This window comes from Aquarana catesbeiana, linkage group LG02, assembly GCF_042186555.1.
Source record: "Aquarana catesbeiana isolate 2022-GZ linkage group LG02, ASM4218655v1, whole genome shotgun sequence".
NCBI lineage: Eukaryota > Metazoa > Chordata > Amphibia > Anura > Ranidae > Aquarana > Aquarana catesbeiana.
This window is the reverse complement of record NC_133325.1, coordinates 191,849,263-191,866,224: the sequence shown is the minus strand read 5'-3', so window position 1 is coordinate 191,866,224 and position 16,962 is coordinate 191,849,263. Positions and strand designations below refer to the sequence as shown.

Genomic DNA, 16,962 nt, shown 5'->3' with positions numbered 1-16,962 from the left:
GGAGAGGTCAGACAGACAGACAGGAGAAGAGGTCAGACAGACAGACAGGAGGAGAGGTCAGACAGACAGACAGGAGGAGAGGTCAGATAGACAGACAGACAGGAGAAGAGGTCAGACAGACAGACAGGAGGAGAGGTCAGACAGACAGACAGAAGGAGAGGTCAGACAGACAGACAGGAGGAGAGGTCAGACAGACAGACAGGAGGAGAGGTCAGACAGACAGACAGGAGGAGAGGTCAGACAGACAGACAGACAGACAGGAGAATAGGTCAGACAGACAGACAGACAGGAGGAGAGGTCAGACAGACAGACAGGAGGAGAGGTCAGACAGACAGACAGGAGAAGAGGTCAGACAGACAGACAGGAGGAGAGGTCAGACAGACAGGAGAAGAGGTCAGACAGACAGACAGGAGGAGAGGTCAGACAGACAGACAGGAGAAGAGGTCAGACAGACAGACAGGAGGAGAGGTCAGACAGACAGACAGGAGGAGAGGTCAGATAGACAGACAGACAGGAGAAGAGGTCAGACAGACAGACAGGAGAAGAGGTCAGTCAGACAGACAGGAGGAGAGGTCAGACAGACAGACAGAAGGAGAGGTCACACAGACAGGAGGAGAGATCAGACAGACAGGAAAAGAGGTCAGACAGGAGGAGAGGTCAGACAGACAGACAGGAGAAGAGGTCAGACAGACAGGAGGAGAGGTCAGACAGACAGGAGGAAAGGTCAGACAGACAGACAGGAGGAGAGGTCAGACAGACAGACAGACAGAAGGAGAGGTCAGACAGACAGACAGGAGGAGAGGTCAGACAGACAGGAGGAGAGGTCAGACAGACAGACAGGAGGAGAGGTCAGACAGACAGACAGACAGACAGGAGAATAGGTCAGACAGACAGACAGACAGGAGGAGAGGTCAGACAGACAGACAGGAGGAGAGGTCAGACAGACAGACAGGAGAAGAGGTCAGACAGACAGACAGGAGGAGAGGTCAGACAGACAGGAGAAGAGGTCAGACAGACAGACAGGAGGAGAGGTCAGACAGACAGACAAGAGAAGAGGTCAGACAGACAGACAGGAGGAGAGGTCAGACAGACAGACAGGAGGAGAGGTCAGACAGACAGACAGGAGAAGAGGTCAGACAGACAGACAGGAGGAGAGGTCAGACAGACAGACAGACAGACAGGAGAAGAGGTCAGACAGACAGACGGGAGGAGAGGTCAGACAGACAGACAGGAGGAGAGGTCAGACAGACAGACAGGATAAGAGGTCAGACAGACAGACAGAAGGAGAGGTCAGACAGACAGAAGGAGCGGTCAGACAGACAGACAGGAGGAGAGGTCAGACAGACAGACAGGAGAAGAGGTCAGACAGACAGACAGGAGGAGAGGTCAGACAGACAGACAGGAGAAGAGGTCAGACAGACAGACAGGAGAAGAGGTCAGACAGACAGACAGGAGGAGAGGTCAGACAGACAGACGGGAGGAGAGGTCAGACAGACAGACAGACAGGAGAAGAGGTCAGACAGACAGACGGGAGGAGAGGTCAGACAGACAGACAGACAGGAGAAGAGGTCAGACAGACAGACGGGAGGAGAGGTCAGACAGACAGACAGACAGGAGAAGAGGTCAGACAGACAGACGGGAGGAGAGGTCAGACAGACAGACAGGAGGAGAGGTCAGACAGACAGACAGGAGGAGAGGTCAGACAGACAGACAGAAGGAGAGGTCAGACAGACAGACAGGAGGAGAGGTCAGACAGACAGACAGGAGGAGAGGTCAGACAGACAGAAGGAGAGGTCAGACAGACAGACAGAAGGAGAGGTCAGACAGACAGACAGGAGGAGAGGTCAGACAGACAGACAAGAGAAGAGGTAAGACAGACAGACAGGAAGAGAGGTCAGACAGACAGACAGGAAGAGAGGTCAGATAGACAGACAGACATGAGGAGAGGTCAGATAGACAGACAGACAGACAGAAGGAGAGGTCAGACAGACAGACAGGAGGAGAGGTCAGACAGACAGACAGACAGGAGGAGAGGTCAGACAGACAGACAGGAGGAGAGGTCAGACAGACAGGAGGAGAGGTCAGACAGACAGACAGGAGGAGAGGTCAGACAGACAGACAGACAGACAGGAGAATAGGTCAGACAGACAGACAGACAGGAGGAGAGGTCAGACAGACAGACAGGAGGAGAGGTCAGACAGACAGACAGGAGAAGAGGTCAGACAGACAGACAGGAGGAGAGGTCAGACAGACAGGAGAAGAGGTCAGACAGACAGACAGGAGGAGAGGTCAGACAGACAGACAAGAGAAGAGGTCAGACAGACAGACAGGAGGAGAGGTCAGACAGACAGACAGGAGGAGAGGTCAGACAGACAGACAGGAGAAGAGGTCAGACAGACAGACAGGAGGAGAGGTCAGACAGACAGACAGACAGACAGGAGAAGAGGTCAGACAGACAGACGGGAGGAGAGGTCAGACAGACAGACAGGAGGAGAGGTCAGACAGACAGACAGGATAAGAGGTCAGACAGACAGACAGAAGGAGAGGTCAGACAGACAGACAGAAGGAGCGGTCAGACAGACAGACAGGAGGAGAGGTCAGACAGACAGACAGGAGAAGAGGTCAGACAGACAGACAGGAGGAGAGGTCAGACAGACAGACAGGAGAAGAGGTCAGACAGACAGACAGGAGAAGAGGTCAGACAGACAGACAGGAGGAGAGGTCAGACAGACAGACGGGAGGAGAGGTCAGACAGACAGACAGACAGGAGAAGAGGTCAGACAGACAGACGGGAGGAGAGGTCAGACAGACAGACAGACAGGAGAAGAGGTCAGACAGACAGACGGGAGGAGAGGTCAGACAGACAGACAGACAGGAGAAGAGGTCAGACAGACAGACGGGAGGAGAGGTCAGACAGACAGACAGGAGGAGAGGTCAGACAGACAGACAGAAGGAGAGGTCAGACAGACAGACAGGAGGAGAGGTCAGACAGACAGACAGGAGGAGAGGTCAGACAGACAGAAGGAGAGGTCAGACAGACAGACAGAAGGAGAGGTCAGACAGACAGACAGGAGGAGAGGTCAGACAGACAGACAGGAGGAGAGGTCAGACAGACAGACAGGATAAGAGGTCAGACAGACAGACAGGATAAGAGGTCAGACAGACAGACAGAAGGAGAGGTCAGACAGACAGGAGAGGTCAGGCTTCCTATGTGATGATCTCCCCAGGCTCTCTATATGGAGTAGATCTGCCCTGTACTGTCACTTCCAATGTGATCGGTGACATGAGATCAGATTGGGGGCCGATCTTCCTGTGTGGGGGCTGTTGGGTTCAGGAAAGGAAAACATATCGGGCTGCTCTGTATTTAGCTGTGTTCGTGCTGGGCGATCCTATAAATACTATGTGCCCCCATTGTTGTCTATGGAGCGTGTGACACAAAAGGCATGAGAGCTATTTTGGTCTTTTCTTGTGTGCGGCTAATTTTAGCTCATTGATGCAGATAGAGGGATTCCACTGACGTCAATGGGACTGGGTGCTGACGTCACGGGCCCTCCTCCCCCGGCCAGCAGAGGGAAGAAGCTGGCAGAGAGAATGCGAGCGGAGCTCAGACACGCCGAGGAGTCAGGTTTCCCTGTCTGTCTCCCCCGGCCCGGGCTATGGGCTGCCTTCTACAGAGGAGGAGGAGGAGGAGGAGGAGGAGGGCTGCCAGTGACCTCGGGATCCCAGCTCATCACACACAGCAGGTGGAGGGAACCTGATCACAGCACTGAGGACTCCACACAGTGCCCCATGTGTAAGTACACAGACTGCTCTTCTGCATGGCTTTCCTCTCACCCTCTCTACTCCATTTTACTGATTTACTTCTTACTCTCATTTCCCAAAAATCTTCTGTGTGTCACATGCCTTGTCCTGACCTTTATATTAGACCCATGATTGTCTATAGAGAGGTGGCTTCATCCCATCATAGAGCTACAGCTGGGGTCATAGCATTTCACAAGGGTGGGCAACTTTCTTCATATAAGGGGCCCCTCACAACTCCAAAGGGCCACCAATAACAGGCAGTGAATAAAATAGTACAGAAAGCTGCCAGGCATTACAGATATGGAGCAGGAGATGGTCAGATACTGCAGGTTTGCTACAGGTTACATAGTTACATAGTTACATAGTAGGTGAGGTTGAAAAAAGACACAAGTCCATCAAGTCCAACCTATGTGTGTGATTATGTGTCAGTATTACATTATATATCCCTGTATGTTGCGGTCATTCAGGTGATTATCTAATAGTTTCTTGAAGCTATCAATGCTCCCCGCTGAGACCACCGCCTGTGGAAGGGAATTCCACATCCTTGCCGCTCTTACAGTAAAGAACCCTCTACGTAGTTTAAGGTTAAACTTCTTTTCTTCTAATTGTAATGTGTGGCCACGAGTCTTATTAAACTCTCTTCTGCAAAAAAGTTTTATCCCTATTGTGGGGTCACCAGTACGGTATTTGTAAATTGAAATCATATCCCCTCTCAAGCGTCTCTTCTCCAGAGAGAATAAGTTCAGTGCTCGCAACCTTTCCTCATAACTAAGATCCTCCAGACCCTTTATTAGCTTTGTTGCCCTTCTTTGTACTCGCTCCATTTCCAGTACGTCCCTCCTGAGGACTGGTGCCCAGAACTGGACAGCATACTCCAGGTGCGGCCAGACCGGAGTCTTGTAGAGCGGGAGAATTATCGTTTTATCTCTGCATTTGATCCCCCTTTTAATGCATGCTAATATTCTGTTTGCTTTATTAGCAGCAGCTTGGCATTGCATGCCATTGCTGAGCCTATCATCTACTAGGACCCCCAGGTCCTTTTCCATCCTAGATTCCCCCAGAGGTTCTCCCCCCAGTGTATAGATTGCATTCATATTTTTGCCACCCAAATGCATTATTTTACATTTTTCTACATTGAACCTCATTTGCCATGTAGTTGCCCACCCCATTAATTTGTTCAGATCTTTTTGCAAGGTTTCCACATCCTGCGGAGAAGTTATTGCCCTGCTTAGCTTAGTATCGTCTGCAAATACAGAGATTGAACTGTTTATCCCATCCTCCAGATCGTTTATAAACAAATTAAATAGGATTGGTCCCAGCACAGAACCCTGGGGGACCCCACTACCCACCCCTGACCATTCTGAGTACTCCCCATTTATCACCACCCTCTGAACTCGCCCTTGTAGCCAGTTTTCAATCCATGTACTCACCCTATGGTCCATGCCAATGGACCTTATTTTGAACAGTAAACGTTTATGGGGAACTGTGTCAAATGCTTCTGCAAAATCCAGATATACCACGTCTACGGGCCTTCCTTTATCTAGATGGCAACTCACCTCCTCATAGAAGCTTAATAGATTGGTTTGGCAAGAACGATTCTTCATGAATCCATGCTGATTACTGCTAATGATACCGTTCTTATTACTAAAATCTTGTATATAGTCCCTTATCATCCCCTCCAAGAGTTTACAACTGAGGGTTGATGACTACGGGCATGCTACAAGTAGGGTTGCCACCTCATCCCTTTAGGCTGGATTCACATCTATGCATTTTTTGTGCATTTTGCAGATTTGCACCACAGAACGTGTTCCATAGGAAACCATGTTATATGGACTGTAGTGCAAATCTGCAAAATGCACTAAAAGTGCATAGGTGTGAATCCAGTCTTAAACCCGAACACATATGAATTACACAGGTTCTGAGGATAATTAAATGCAGATAAGGCAACAAGTGAGTTTAATTACCACCTTAATAAGCCACATAACCTGTGTAATTAATATCTGTTCAGGTTTAAAGGGATGAGGTGGCAACTCTAGCTACAAGTGAGGGTCAGAGACTGTGGGTTTGCTACAGGTGAGGGTCGGTGACTATGGGCATGCTACAGGTGAGGGTCAGTGACTACGGGCATGCTACAGGTGAGGGTCGGTGACTACAGGCATGCTACAGGTGAGGGTCGGTGACTACAGGCATGCTACAGGTGAGGGTCGGTGACTACGGGCATGCTACAGGTGAGGGTCGGTGACTACGGGCATGCTACAGGTGAGGGTCGGTGACTACGGGCATGCTACAGGTGAGGGTCGGTGACTACGGGCATGCTACAGGTGAGGGTCGGTGACTACGGGCATGCTACAGGTGAGGGTCGGTGACTACGGGCATGCTACAGGTGAGGGTCGGTGACTACGGGCATGCTACAGGTGAGGGTCGGTGACTACGGGCATGCTACAGGTGAGGGTCGGTGACTACGGGCATGCTACAGGTGAGGGGCGGTGACTACGGGCATGCTACAGGTGAGGGGCGGTGACTACGGGCATGCTACAGGTGAGGGTCGGTGACCACGGGCATGCTACAGGTGAGGGTCGGTGACCACGGACATGCTACAGGTGAGGGTCGGTGACCACGGGCATGCTACAGGTGAGGGTCGGTGACCACGGGCATGCTACAGGTGAGGGTCGGTGACCACGGGCATGCTACAGGTGAGGGTCGGTGACCACGGGCATGCTACAGGTGAGGGTCGGTGACCACGGGCATGCTACAGGTGAGGGTCGGTGACCACGGGCATGCTACAGGTGAGGGTCGGTGACCACGGGCATGCTACAGGTGAGGGTCGGTGGCCACGGGCATGCTACAGGTGAGGGTCGGTGGCCACGGGCATGCTACAGGTGAGGGTCGGTGGCCACGGGCATGCTACAGGTGAGGGTCGGTGGCCACGGGCATGCTACAGGTGAGGGTCGGTGGCCACGGGCATGCTACAGGTGAGGGTCGGTGGCCACGGGCATGCTACAGGTGAAGGTCGGTGGCCACGGGCATGCTACAGGTAAAGTTTCAAAGAAGGTCAGAGACAACTGGCATGGCACACTTGTAGCATGCCCTTAGTCTCTGACCATGACATGGATCATGACTGTAGTTTCTAAACATCACAATTAATGGTCAGAGACTATGGGCATGCTACAAGTGTTGGTCAGAGACTGGTGATACACAGAGACAAAACAAATCCTCCTACATAAGTTGTACCTGTTTATCTGCAGCTGTTTCTTTAACCTATTATAAAAGGTAGGACAATAGAATGGAACTAAAGTCTCAAATTAAAAAACTGTGAGCAGGCAGCGCTTTATTGCAGAAGAGACCCGCACCCAAACCTACCCTCCTGCTGTGTCTTCTTTAAATTGTACATTGAGCTGCGCATGCGCTTTACATTCCGGCACAGTGCCAGTGTGTTGGGATGATTGAACTCCTGTACGTGCGCAGGAGTGACGTCATCCCGCGCTGGCCAATCAAGATGGCTGCAGCCTGGCACCTGGAAGAAGCCAGGTAGAAGATGCTGGTGAGCAACCTCAGACCTCTGAAGCAGAGGTAAGTATTGCAGACTTTAAGTCTGGTTTTAATGACACTGAAAAGTTTTAGCGCACCAATAAACCCAAGTTTTACCAATGTATTCAGGATTTGCCAATGAGTAATGCTATAAAGCTCTTCTATAGGATAATATATATTTATATTAAGTATCTCTTTTGATAATATGCTTGGGCTTTGAGAGCGATAGACGCACGCAAGCTGCACTTTACTTGCAGAGAGATTACTAATGGGTGATCTCATCTCTAAAGAAAAGAGGGAAGTCTTTTCCCTGTACATGGGCCAGTGTTTAGACAGATGGGTTGTAACAGGGGAAAAGAGTTGGACCCCTTTCACAAGGGGCAGACTCCGATTAGATTAGCAGGGGATCTGAGCGGGGTGGATGGCAAGTCCGTGTCCGCTCAGTTTATGTAGAGTGGATACAGACGAAGCCTGCTCTATGGACCAGTGAGTACACACATACCGCTGTCCGTTTACACCCAACTGCCCTCTGATCCAACCTGCCAAGATGAAGGGGGTGGATCCCCTTCCATTTTTCTTTTTTTTTTGGACCGGCGGGTATAAATGGATCAGTGAGTGTACACGCATACCGCTGTCCGTTTACACCCAACTTCCCTCTGATCCACCTATACGGAGGGGGACGGATCCCTTGAACCGCATCAGATTGGAGGTAGGCAGGTGTAAATGGACACAAGTCAGATTACACCCGTCTGTCCATAGGGGTGAATGGAGGGTCTGATCTGGTCCGCCTGAAAAAATTGACCCTTGATGTGAAAGGGGACTTATGTCATCCATAGACATGCAGATCTCATAGGTTGCAACATGTCCTGAAAGATTGCAGAGTACCGTGCCCTGTCAGTTCTCTGCATCTGATTGGATGCAGCCGTTTTTAAACCAACAAGTTTTTAAATGATTTTTCAGTCGAAAGATGTCAGGCTGGAGAATGGTGTTCGGGCCACCCACAGAGCAAAATCCCATTATCGTATGGCCAGCTTTATTCTCTAACAATTGAAGCAGAGATACAGTAGAGCTTGTAATGTGAAAGAGCCACAGTGTTTGTCCTTAAATTGGTTGTAAACTATCTTTAGCATTTTCAGGCAATCATCTGTGTTAGATAATGCTATGTCTCCACTGTATGTGCTTTATTAAAAAAAATGCCTCTGTATACAGCACCTTATTTCCTCAGCGCTCACGTGACCGACCGACGTTCCCTCTCCCGATCTGATAGCCACAGCGGGAGGGGCTGAGAATCCCCCACTGACGTCATTAAGAAGGAGGAGAGAGGCGGCCGGTCATGTGACTGCCGAGTGGCGCTCGGAAATAAGGTACTGTATACAGGGGCATTTTTTTAAAGAAAGCACATACAGTGGACATTGCATCTAACACAGGGGAATGCATGAAAATGCTAAAGTTATTTCAGCAGCAGGAGGGAGCGGCAGGAGGCACAAGCTGACAGGCAGGGAGGGAGGGGGGGGGGTGGACACAGGAGAGCTGCAAATGACGGAGGCATGTAAACTGACCATGGTGTCGGGGTTAAGCAGCCATGATAAACCATGGTCAGTTTACAGGGGGGGGTGGGCAGCACCAGGCAGGATCAGCCAGGTATTTTAGGTGATAGAGGGCGTCAAATCACAAAGCACAATTCATGCTTTAAAGGGACAGGATCAATTTTTTTTTTTTTTTGTAGGGTAACAAACACTTTAAACCGGCCATACGTGGATCGAAATTTGTCCCGTTAAGCAGGGACCAGCTGAGATTTGATCCATGTATGGGCAAGCTGATTGTACCAAAGTCAATTGAGGGATTGAAAAGAAAAAGCCTCTCAGATTTTTTTATATTCGATTGCAGTAGGGGCTATAGTCGCTAGCAGTAATCATTGTGTTCTGCCAGCTAGGAAGGCTCCTCGCACCCCCCCTACTGACAGAACACAGGGGAGGGATTCCCTCATCGACACTGTGACTGTGTTGATAGGGCAATCAAGTGTTTCTCTTTCTATCCACCAGTGGTGGAGGAAAGAAAATGTAATCATCTATTCCTGGAGTCTCCAAACTATGGCCCTCCAGTTGTTCAGGAACTACAATTCCCATCATGACATGCCTAGTCATGTCTGTAAATGTCAGAGTTTTACAATGCCTCATGGGATATGCGGTGCCGCAACAGCTGGAGGGCTGTAGTTTGGAGATCCCTGATATGGGCTGCCCTACAGTTTTTTTTGATGACATGTATATTACTTGACCAGTTTCATGACACCGGTATAGTTAAAATTTTGGGGGAATTCATAAAGGGTGCCAATAGGCGGTAATTCTTTAAGAAGCTGTAGCTGTCATAGTGACAGGTTCTTAAAGTGACAGTAGTAAGAACTGCCTGAATTTGTCACGTCTGTCGGTAATGTTACCAAAACTGGCACAAATGCTTGTCTGAATTTGGTGAAGGTAGTGCCATCAAAGCTGAACACAAAAACTTTCATTTTATTATATCACTCAATAGCCACAAAAGGATGTAAATCCACTTTGTGTGCACCAAATGACTTTGCAAACCCAGATATTACCTTGTAAAAGTAGCAGTGACATCATCATTGTGCGCTACATGGCCTGTGCAGAGAGGTGAGCCATGGGTGGGCCCAGCAGCTCTGCTCATCATAGGCTGAGTGTAAACTATTACAGGAAGTGGCGGAGACGAGACCAGTTACCCTGCACAAGGAGGGAGAACAGCAGTGACTGGTCTTTGTTAAAGGAAGCACCTGCACAGACAAAAATTTTCACACTGGATTACTGCACATTTGGATCTGGAAGAACTACACAAGGCACAAAAAGATTTAACTAAGAATACACAACTCTTGTATGGTTTTTATTTTACATATACTTACTGTTCCATGGAGTCCAGCGTTTGTTTTGCCTCCAACCCAAAGCTCTCCTTTGCCCATCTTGTGTCTCTATCATAGAGGGACAGGGACAGCCACAGTGCATCCTCAATGCTTGGGCAGGCACACCACTGGTCTCTGCCAGTCTATGTGGTGGTCCGCACATGCACAGGAGAACTTGTACTGAAATACTACCTCCTGGAATGTGACAACGACATCCCAGGAGGTAGCGGGTGGATGAACCATGGGCATCATGGGCAAGGACACAGGAAGTGAATCAATCCCCAAAAAAAAGTTTTTTTAAAGCAGAACTAAACCCCCAAAATACACACCTCCACCTTTCAACAATGTTTACATTGCGCATAGCTCAGTGTACATTCAGTAGAAAACTTTGGGCAGTCAGGTAAGTTTCTGTTGAGTAGGTCTCCTGTGCAATAAAAATTTGCCTGCTTGCAGTTTTCGAAAATTTAGGTTTAGTTCCAGTTTAAAAAAAAAAAAACTTCAATTTTTGGGAACAGGGAGGATGAGAGAGGAACTGGTCGTTTGGTTTTCTCTCCTGAAAGCCTTTTACTCATGGTAGGAAAAAGTGCCTAAAGGCATGCAAAGCGTTTGAGCGTTTATGGATTCTATTGGCCTGAATATTGATTTATTCTGGCCATTGGAATAAATGAACGCTCAAACTTTAAAACGCATCTAGCTTTTAGGTTCATTTAGACAATTCTTCATGCGTCAAGTATTTTTTCTGCCCAAATGCTCCTCCCCTGGATATGCTGGTGATGGGGTTTTTTTCAGTTAGTAAACGTTCCTCTTCTAATACAATTCTAAACTCCTATGTGTGCATGGACACATAAGGGTGGATTTACTAAAGGCAGTAATGATATGCATGAGAGCAGTGGCTCTCCCAGGTCTCTCGCTCCTCATTGACTCAGCTATTGAATGGACACACAGAGCATAGCTAAATTGCCCCCACAGAAAGAGGCTTGCTTTTGGGGACACTCGGCAGGGGGGAGGAGCAAGGACCGCCTGCAGAGGATCCAAAATGAAGAGGATTGGAGCTGCTGTGTGCAAAACAATTCCACAGAGCAGGTACGTATAACATGTTTGTGTTTTTTTTTTTTTTTTTTTTTTTTAATGTGGTAAAGCTCTGCTGATGTCCATCATACAAACATGTGCAAGCAAAAAATTTTTTTTTTTTTTTTTTTTTCTTGAACCTCATTGGGTATTCTTTAAAAAGTGATGCTTTACCACATTTACTAAGCTCTGGGGGGAGTTATTGCAATTGCAAAGTACACAGTCTATTTGACTTTAGTAAATCCTTCCCAATGGCTAACATAGAGGTGCTTTTAATCTCCCTGGTGGTTTTCCCGAGTGTGGCTCGGGGTTAAATTTCAGTACCATTAGCGGTAATCCCGAGCCACACTCGGGATTGCATTGCAGGATCCTGGTGCTGTGTACTTACCTTGTCCCCAGGATCCTGTGATGTTCTCCTGCTGTGTCTGCGGGCTCTGTCCTCTGCCTCTGTGTGCCGGGCTACGTTCCCTGCGAGCGTCGTGACGCATGGGGGTGGAGCCCGGCGGCAAATTAAAAAAAAAGAAAATTCATAACACATACAGTACACTGTAAACTTACAGAATACATTACTGTATGAAATCATTTCACATCCCTTTTGTCCCCATTGCCTTGCCCAATGCCCTGCATGCAGTTTTATATTATATATACTGTTCTTTCTGCCTGGAAACTTGAGATTGTCCATAGCAACCAAAAAGTGTCCCTTTATGTCAAAAGTGTTTTTAGACCAGCTAGAAAACAGCAATAGTAAATTAGAACACTTGCAGAATTGAGCGATAGTGAATTGTGGGGAAATTCATTTTATTATTATATTATTATTTTTTATAATTAGTTATTTATTATATTATAATTTATGATTTCGTGTTTCAAACTTTATCATACCTTTGATATCTACTAGACTCTTGTTTGGACAGATTTAGTGTGTTATTGCTAAGAATTACAGGCCTACAATATAAAACGCCAAATTTCTATGCAGAAAAATTGTACCGCTTTGAGACGCAAAAATCTGACATAATCATACCGCCAGGGAGGCTACAGACTGAAAAAAAAGTCAAACACCCACGAAAGAGGAGTTTTTTTTGTTTTTTGTTTTTTTTTTTGTTAAGCCTTGTGCGTATGAGCTTTTTAATTTGCTTGTTATGCCTGGTACACACAGGACGAGATTATCAGTCGTATGATCGAAAAATCTCGTACGACAGAATAAAAATTCAGAAGTGATGTAATGTGTTGTAGTGTATTTGCATTGTATTTTTTTCGAATGACAGCTGTACTGATTAACCACTTCCCGTCCGCCATATATTAAAATGACAGAGGGCAGGATTCACTCTTGTTCTGGGACAGTGACATATGCCGGTGCCCCAGAAGCGCTGCTCTCATGCACCTGTGGCGCGACCCTGATCTTGATAAAGAGCCCATGACATGGCTCTTTACCCATGTGATCGGCTGTGTCCATTCACAGCCGATCACATGTTACCCATGTGACCGGCTGTGTCCATTCACAGCCGATCACATGTAAACACGGACGTGCCGTTTATCGTCTCTCCTCGACTCACATTGACAGAGTGCGAGGGGAAGAGGAGCCAATCAGCGGCACCTCCTCGCAGGGGAGACCTGTACAGGTAATCAGGGCACTGATCATCAGTGCCCTGATTACAGTACAGCCCCATCAGTGCCCATCAGTGACACCAATCGGTGCCCATTAGTAGAGCTCATCAGTGCCTGCTCATCAGTGCCACCTATCAGTGTGACATATTAGTGCCACCTCATCAGTGCAGCCAATTAATGCCCATCAGTGCTGCCTCATCAGCACACACTAGTGAAGGAAAAGAATGACTTATTTACAAAATGTAATGACAGAAACTAAGAAAAACGTTTTTTTTTTTTTTCATTTTCGATTTTTAGCAAAAAATAAAAAAAACAGCAGTGATCAAATAACACCAAAAGAAAGCTCTATTTGTGTGAAAAAATGTATATAAATTTCATTTGGGTACAGTGTTGCAAGACCGCGCAATTGTCATTCAAAATGTGACAGCGCTGAAAATTAGCCTGGGCAGGAAGGGGGTGAAAGTGCCGTTAGGCAAGTGGTTGAACAAAAATCATACGATCTGGTATTGTACATGAAAAATGTTCGTGCTTGTCCCATCGGATAATAGTGGGTGAACTGTGGTGATTGGCTCTCGAAAGCTGTGTACTAACGATCAGATTATCATATGATCGATTCGAAATCGGTATTTTCCATGCGATTTTCTGATCGCGTGTAAGGGCCATTAGAGTGTAAGTACATTATGAAACTTTACACAGTAACGTTTTCATAAAACAGAACTAAAAAGTAGCAATTTATATTACAGAGAGAGTTGTCTTTTCTATAAACCTTGCATGTAACAATAGCTGAAGGGTAAAATATACAGACCATGTTTGCCAGCTTCTAAATTCTTTATGGGTCTTGGCAGTCTGGCATGCTCTCACTTTAATATAGTGCCCTTCTCTTGCCCTAGACTAGGGAACTTCTGTAAACCAGTATCTTTACCAGAAAGTAGTAACACAAGGGGAACTGAACAAAGTACGCTAAGTGCATCCTTAGAAAACCTGAATCTAATCCCAGAGACTTTTTTTTGTGCCCCCCTTCGAACACTGGAGCAAAGAAAAGTTTTTTTTTGTTTTTTTTTGGTTTTTTGGGGGTTTTTTTTCCCATGGCAACCAACTGAATGTTTCATTTCTTTTCTAATTGCAAGATACAGTGACTGGGATCTGGTTGTTGTGGTCAACAGAGATATTTTTACTCAAACCAGGCATGGTGATTAAATTAAACATAATACATAGTAAAATTGTTAGAAAATTTCCATTATATTCATAAAGTACACAAATATCTTTGTAACATACTGTCCAGATCTAGATGTTTACTGAAACCAGAAGTGAAATAAATTCATTTCCAAATGTCAGTAGACATTTCATCCCACACAAGCTGGAATGAATAAACCACATTTGTATTTCTTTTATATAAAGGGGTTATTATGCAAACCAAATAGATTTTTTATTTATTTTTTTTGCTTTACATATTAAAGTAGAACAAAACGCAAAAGAAAAAACTGACCTCTGAGCTGTATTTGGCATTGCTCGGTATTCTCCCAGTTTTTAGTTCTTCAGACAGAGTAATGAAGTCACAGCATACTGGTCTGATCTCCTCCGTGTCCTCACTGGGGTAGATCCTCTCGCCTCCTGTTCCAGTGACACCCTGATACACTTAAAGTGGTGTTCCGGCCGAAATTTACTTTTTAATTAAAAATACCCCTATAATACACAAGCTTAATGTATTCTAGTAAAGTTAGTCTGTAAACTGAGGTCTGTTTTGTTAGTTTATAGCAGTAGTTTGTTATTTTATAAACTTACAGCAGGCCGTGGCCATCTTAAGTGTGGGCATCTGAAGCCAGACTGTATTTCTTCCTGGATCTCATCCTTGCAGATCTCGCACATGCTCAGTGCAGCACAACCAGTGTTATAGGTTTCAGGTCAGGTTTCCATAGCAACAGCAGTTTCAGAGGAAGTTGCCGCCCCTTCCCAGAAGGCATTGCAAACAGGAAATGATACGATGGGCCCCGGCCAGGGAATAGGAAGTGAAAAATGAATACAGCAGATATACAGTAGGTGCTGAGAAAAAAAATTAAAAAATATCCAATTTGTTTACAGTGCACAGTTTAGTGACGGATGCTGAAGAGTTGTAAAAGTGGGTGGAACTCCACTTTAATGATGCCAAGACAGGAAGTGAGCAAAAATCTCAAATGTTTGGGCAGAGAAAGCCCTGGCAAAGGTTCTAAAGCTTTACCACTCCATTTAGAACTATTGTTTTAAATAGAGTTAGGCTGGGTTCACACTGAATTCGGATGCGGCTCACAGCAGGGGGTACGGTGCGTCCCTGTTTTCCGTTTCGGGGACGAATCGGGCACGAATTTTTGCCTGAATTTGGACCTGAAAGGAGCCAAAGATGCACAGGACCCCTGTACAATCCGTTCCGCAGCTGCCCCAGAGATGTGTGAACCAGCTCCATAAAGAGCCGGTCACAGTCACCTGTCATGAGAATTGGATGCGGGTTTCTCCAGCATCCAATTCAATCCGCTCCACAGCTGCCCCAGAGGTGTGTGAAACAGCTCCATAGAGAGCCGGTCACAGTCTCCTGTCATGCGAATTGGATGCAGAGAAATCCGCATAAGTGTGAACCCAGCCTTAGGATTTATGGAAATGTATGTAATGGCAACATCATATGCTGGCAAATATGGTCATTAGCATTATGTACTATTGTGCACCCTGCTTGGGATCTGATTTAGCATTAAAAGAAAATCTAATCTTTGGAGGCTGGGCCCAAAAAAGCAAGTAGAGGGTAAAGGACAAGTCCCCAATATTGCCTGTGCTCTCCCATTAGCTGATCTTTTCCCCAGTGCTGACTTGTGTGCCTCTATGTATAGGCGACCGTTTTGGTGGAGACAGAGTTTTGCTTTTCCAAGAAAGATGTAGCTGGCAACTCCAGAATCCCATGAAAATCTTTATTTGCTACATAAAGGTCAAGATTAAAAACAGCTGACACATTTTCGGCATACAGCCTTGTTTTGCTTTTGCAAGCCAGAGTTGCCCCTCCAATGACTGGTGATGGAATATTCAAGAAGAAGTGGTGAAAGAAGCACATACTTGATAAAACAGAACACTACAAACAGCCCCTAAGAAGAGTCAATACACCATATCCAATATACAACATATGTAATATACACATTCCCAGACAAAATATAGAGATATAATATATAAAAACATAACCGATTATGCACCCATAATGACTATTGGTAGTCGGCGAGGGTTACTTGTTTGCTTATTCTGTGTGGTAAGGAATGAGGGTAAACATTAAGGCCCCTTTCACATGGGGTCTACCTGTTCAGTGGGGAATCTGTCCGCTGAGGAGGCGGATGGCTTGTTCATGTCCACTCCGCTTATCCAGAGTGGACACAGAAAACGTCCGCTCTCCGCTATGGATGGTTGTATGTGAAAAGATAGCCTGTTTGTTTACACCCGACGGCCATCTGATCCGATCTGCCAGATGGATGGGGAACGTATCCCCCATCTGTCTGTTTTTAGGGGATAGGATCAGATGTTGGCCGGTGATAACAGACACATGACCGTTGACACCTGCTGCTCCATAGCAGGCAATGAATGATCTGATCCGAGCTGCCAAAAAAAACTGACAGGCAGATCCAATCTGTCCGCCCACATAAAATAGGCCTATCCTGCATTCTTCCTCCCCACCATGTGATCAGTTGCTCTGAAGCCGCTTCCTTTTGCTGCTCATCTGAAAAGACCAGCAACTCTGCACGAAACCTGGAAGCTCAGAGGTTACTGTAGTAGCGCCTACTACGATAATTTCCAGCTTCCTTTGGGATCCACAGGTATAGTATATGCATAGTTACTTTGATCCAAGCTGAATCAATGTTACTATGTAAACTTATCTATACCTAGAATTCTCCTTTAAGTAATGGAAGCTTGTCTATTTCCTTCTCCTTTGCTCCAGCAACATGGCCTGGTTTGGTAAGGCAATCAACCGTGAAACGGCTTACTTCAATTTTGTCTTTGTATTTTGATGGTTTTTGTTACATGATAATCTAGTGACCCTGATTGTAGAACAGTTTGTG

The 16,962-nt window shown here is 46.6% G+C and overlaps 1 protein-coding gene across 2 annotated transcripts in view; it reads left to right on the top strand.

The window, feature by feature from the left end:
* Positions 1-3,623: 3,623 nt before the first annotated feature.
* NR4A1 (nuclear receptor subfamily 4 group A member 1) overlaps positions 3,624-16,962 on the top strand; it is a 72,509-nt gene continuing 59,170 nt past the window's right edge. For both annotated transcript variants that reach the window (XM_073614108.1, XM_073614107.1), the window contains exon 1: positions 3,624-3,793. The gene's annotated coding sequence lies outside the window, so the exon portion shown is untranslated. The remainder of the gene's footprint in view (positions 3,794-16,962) is intronic.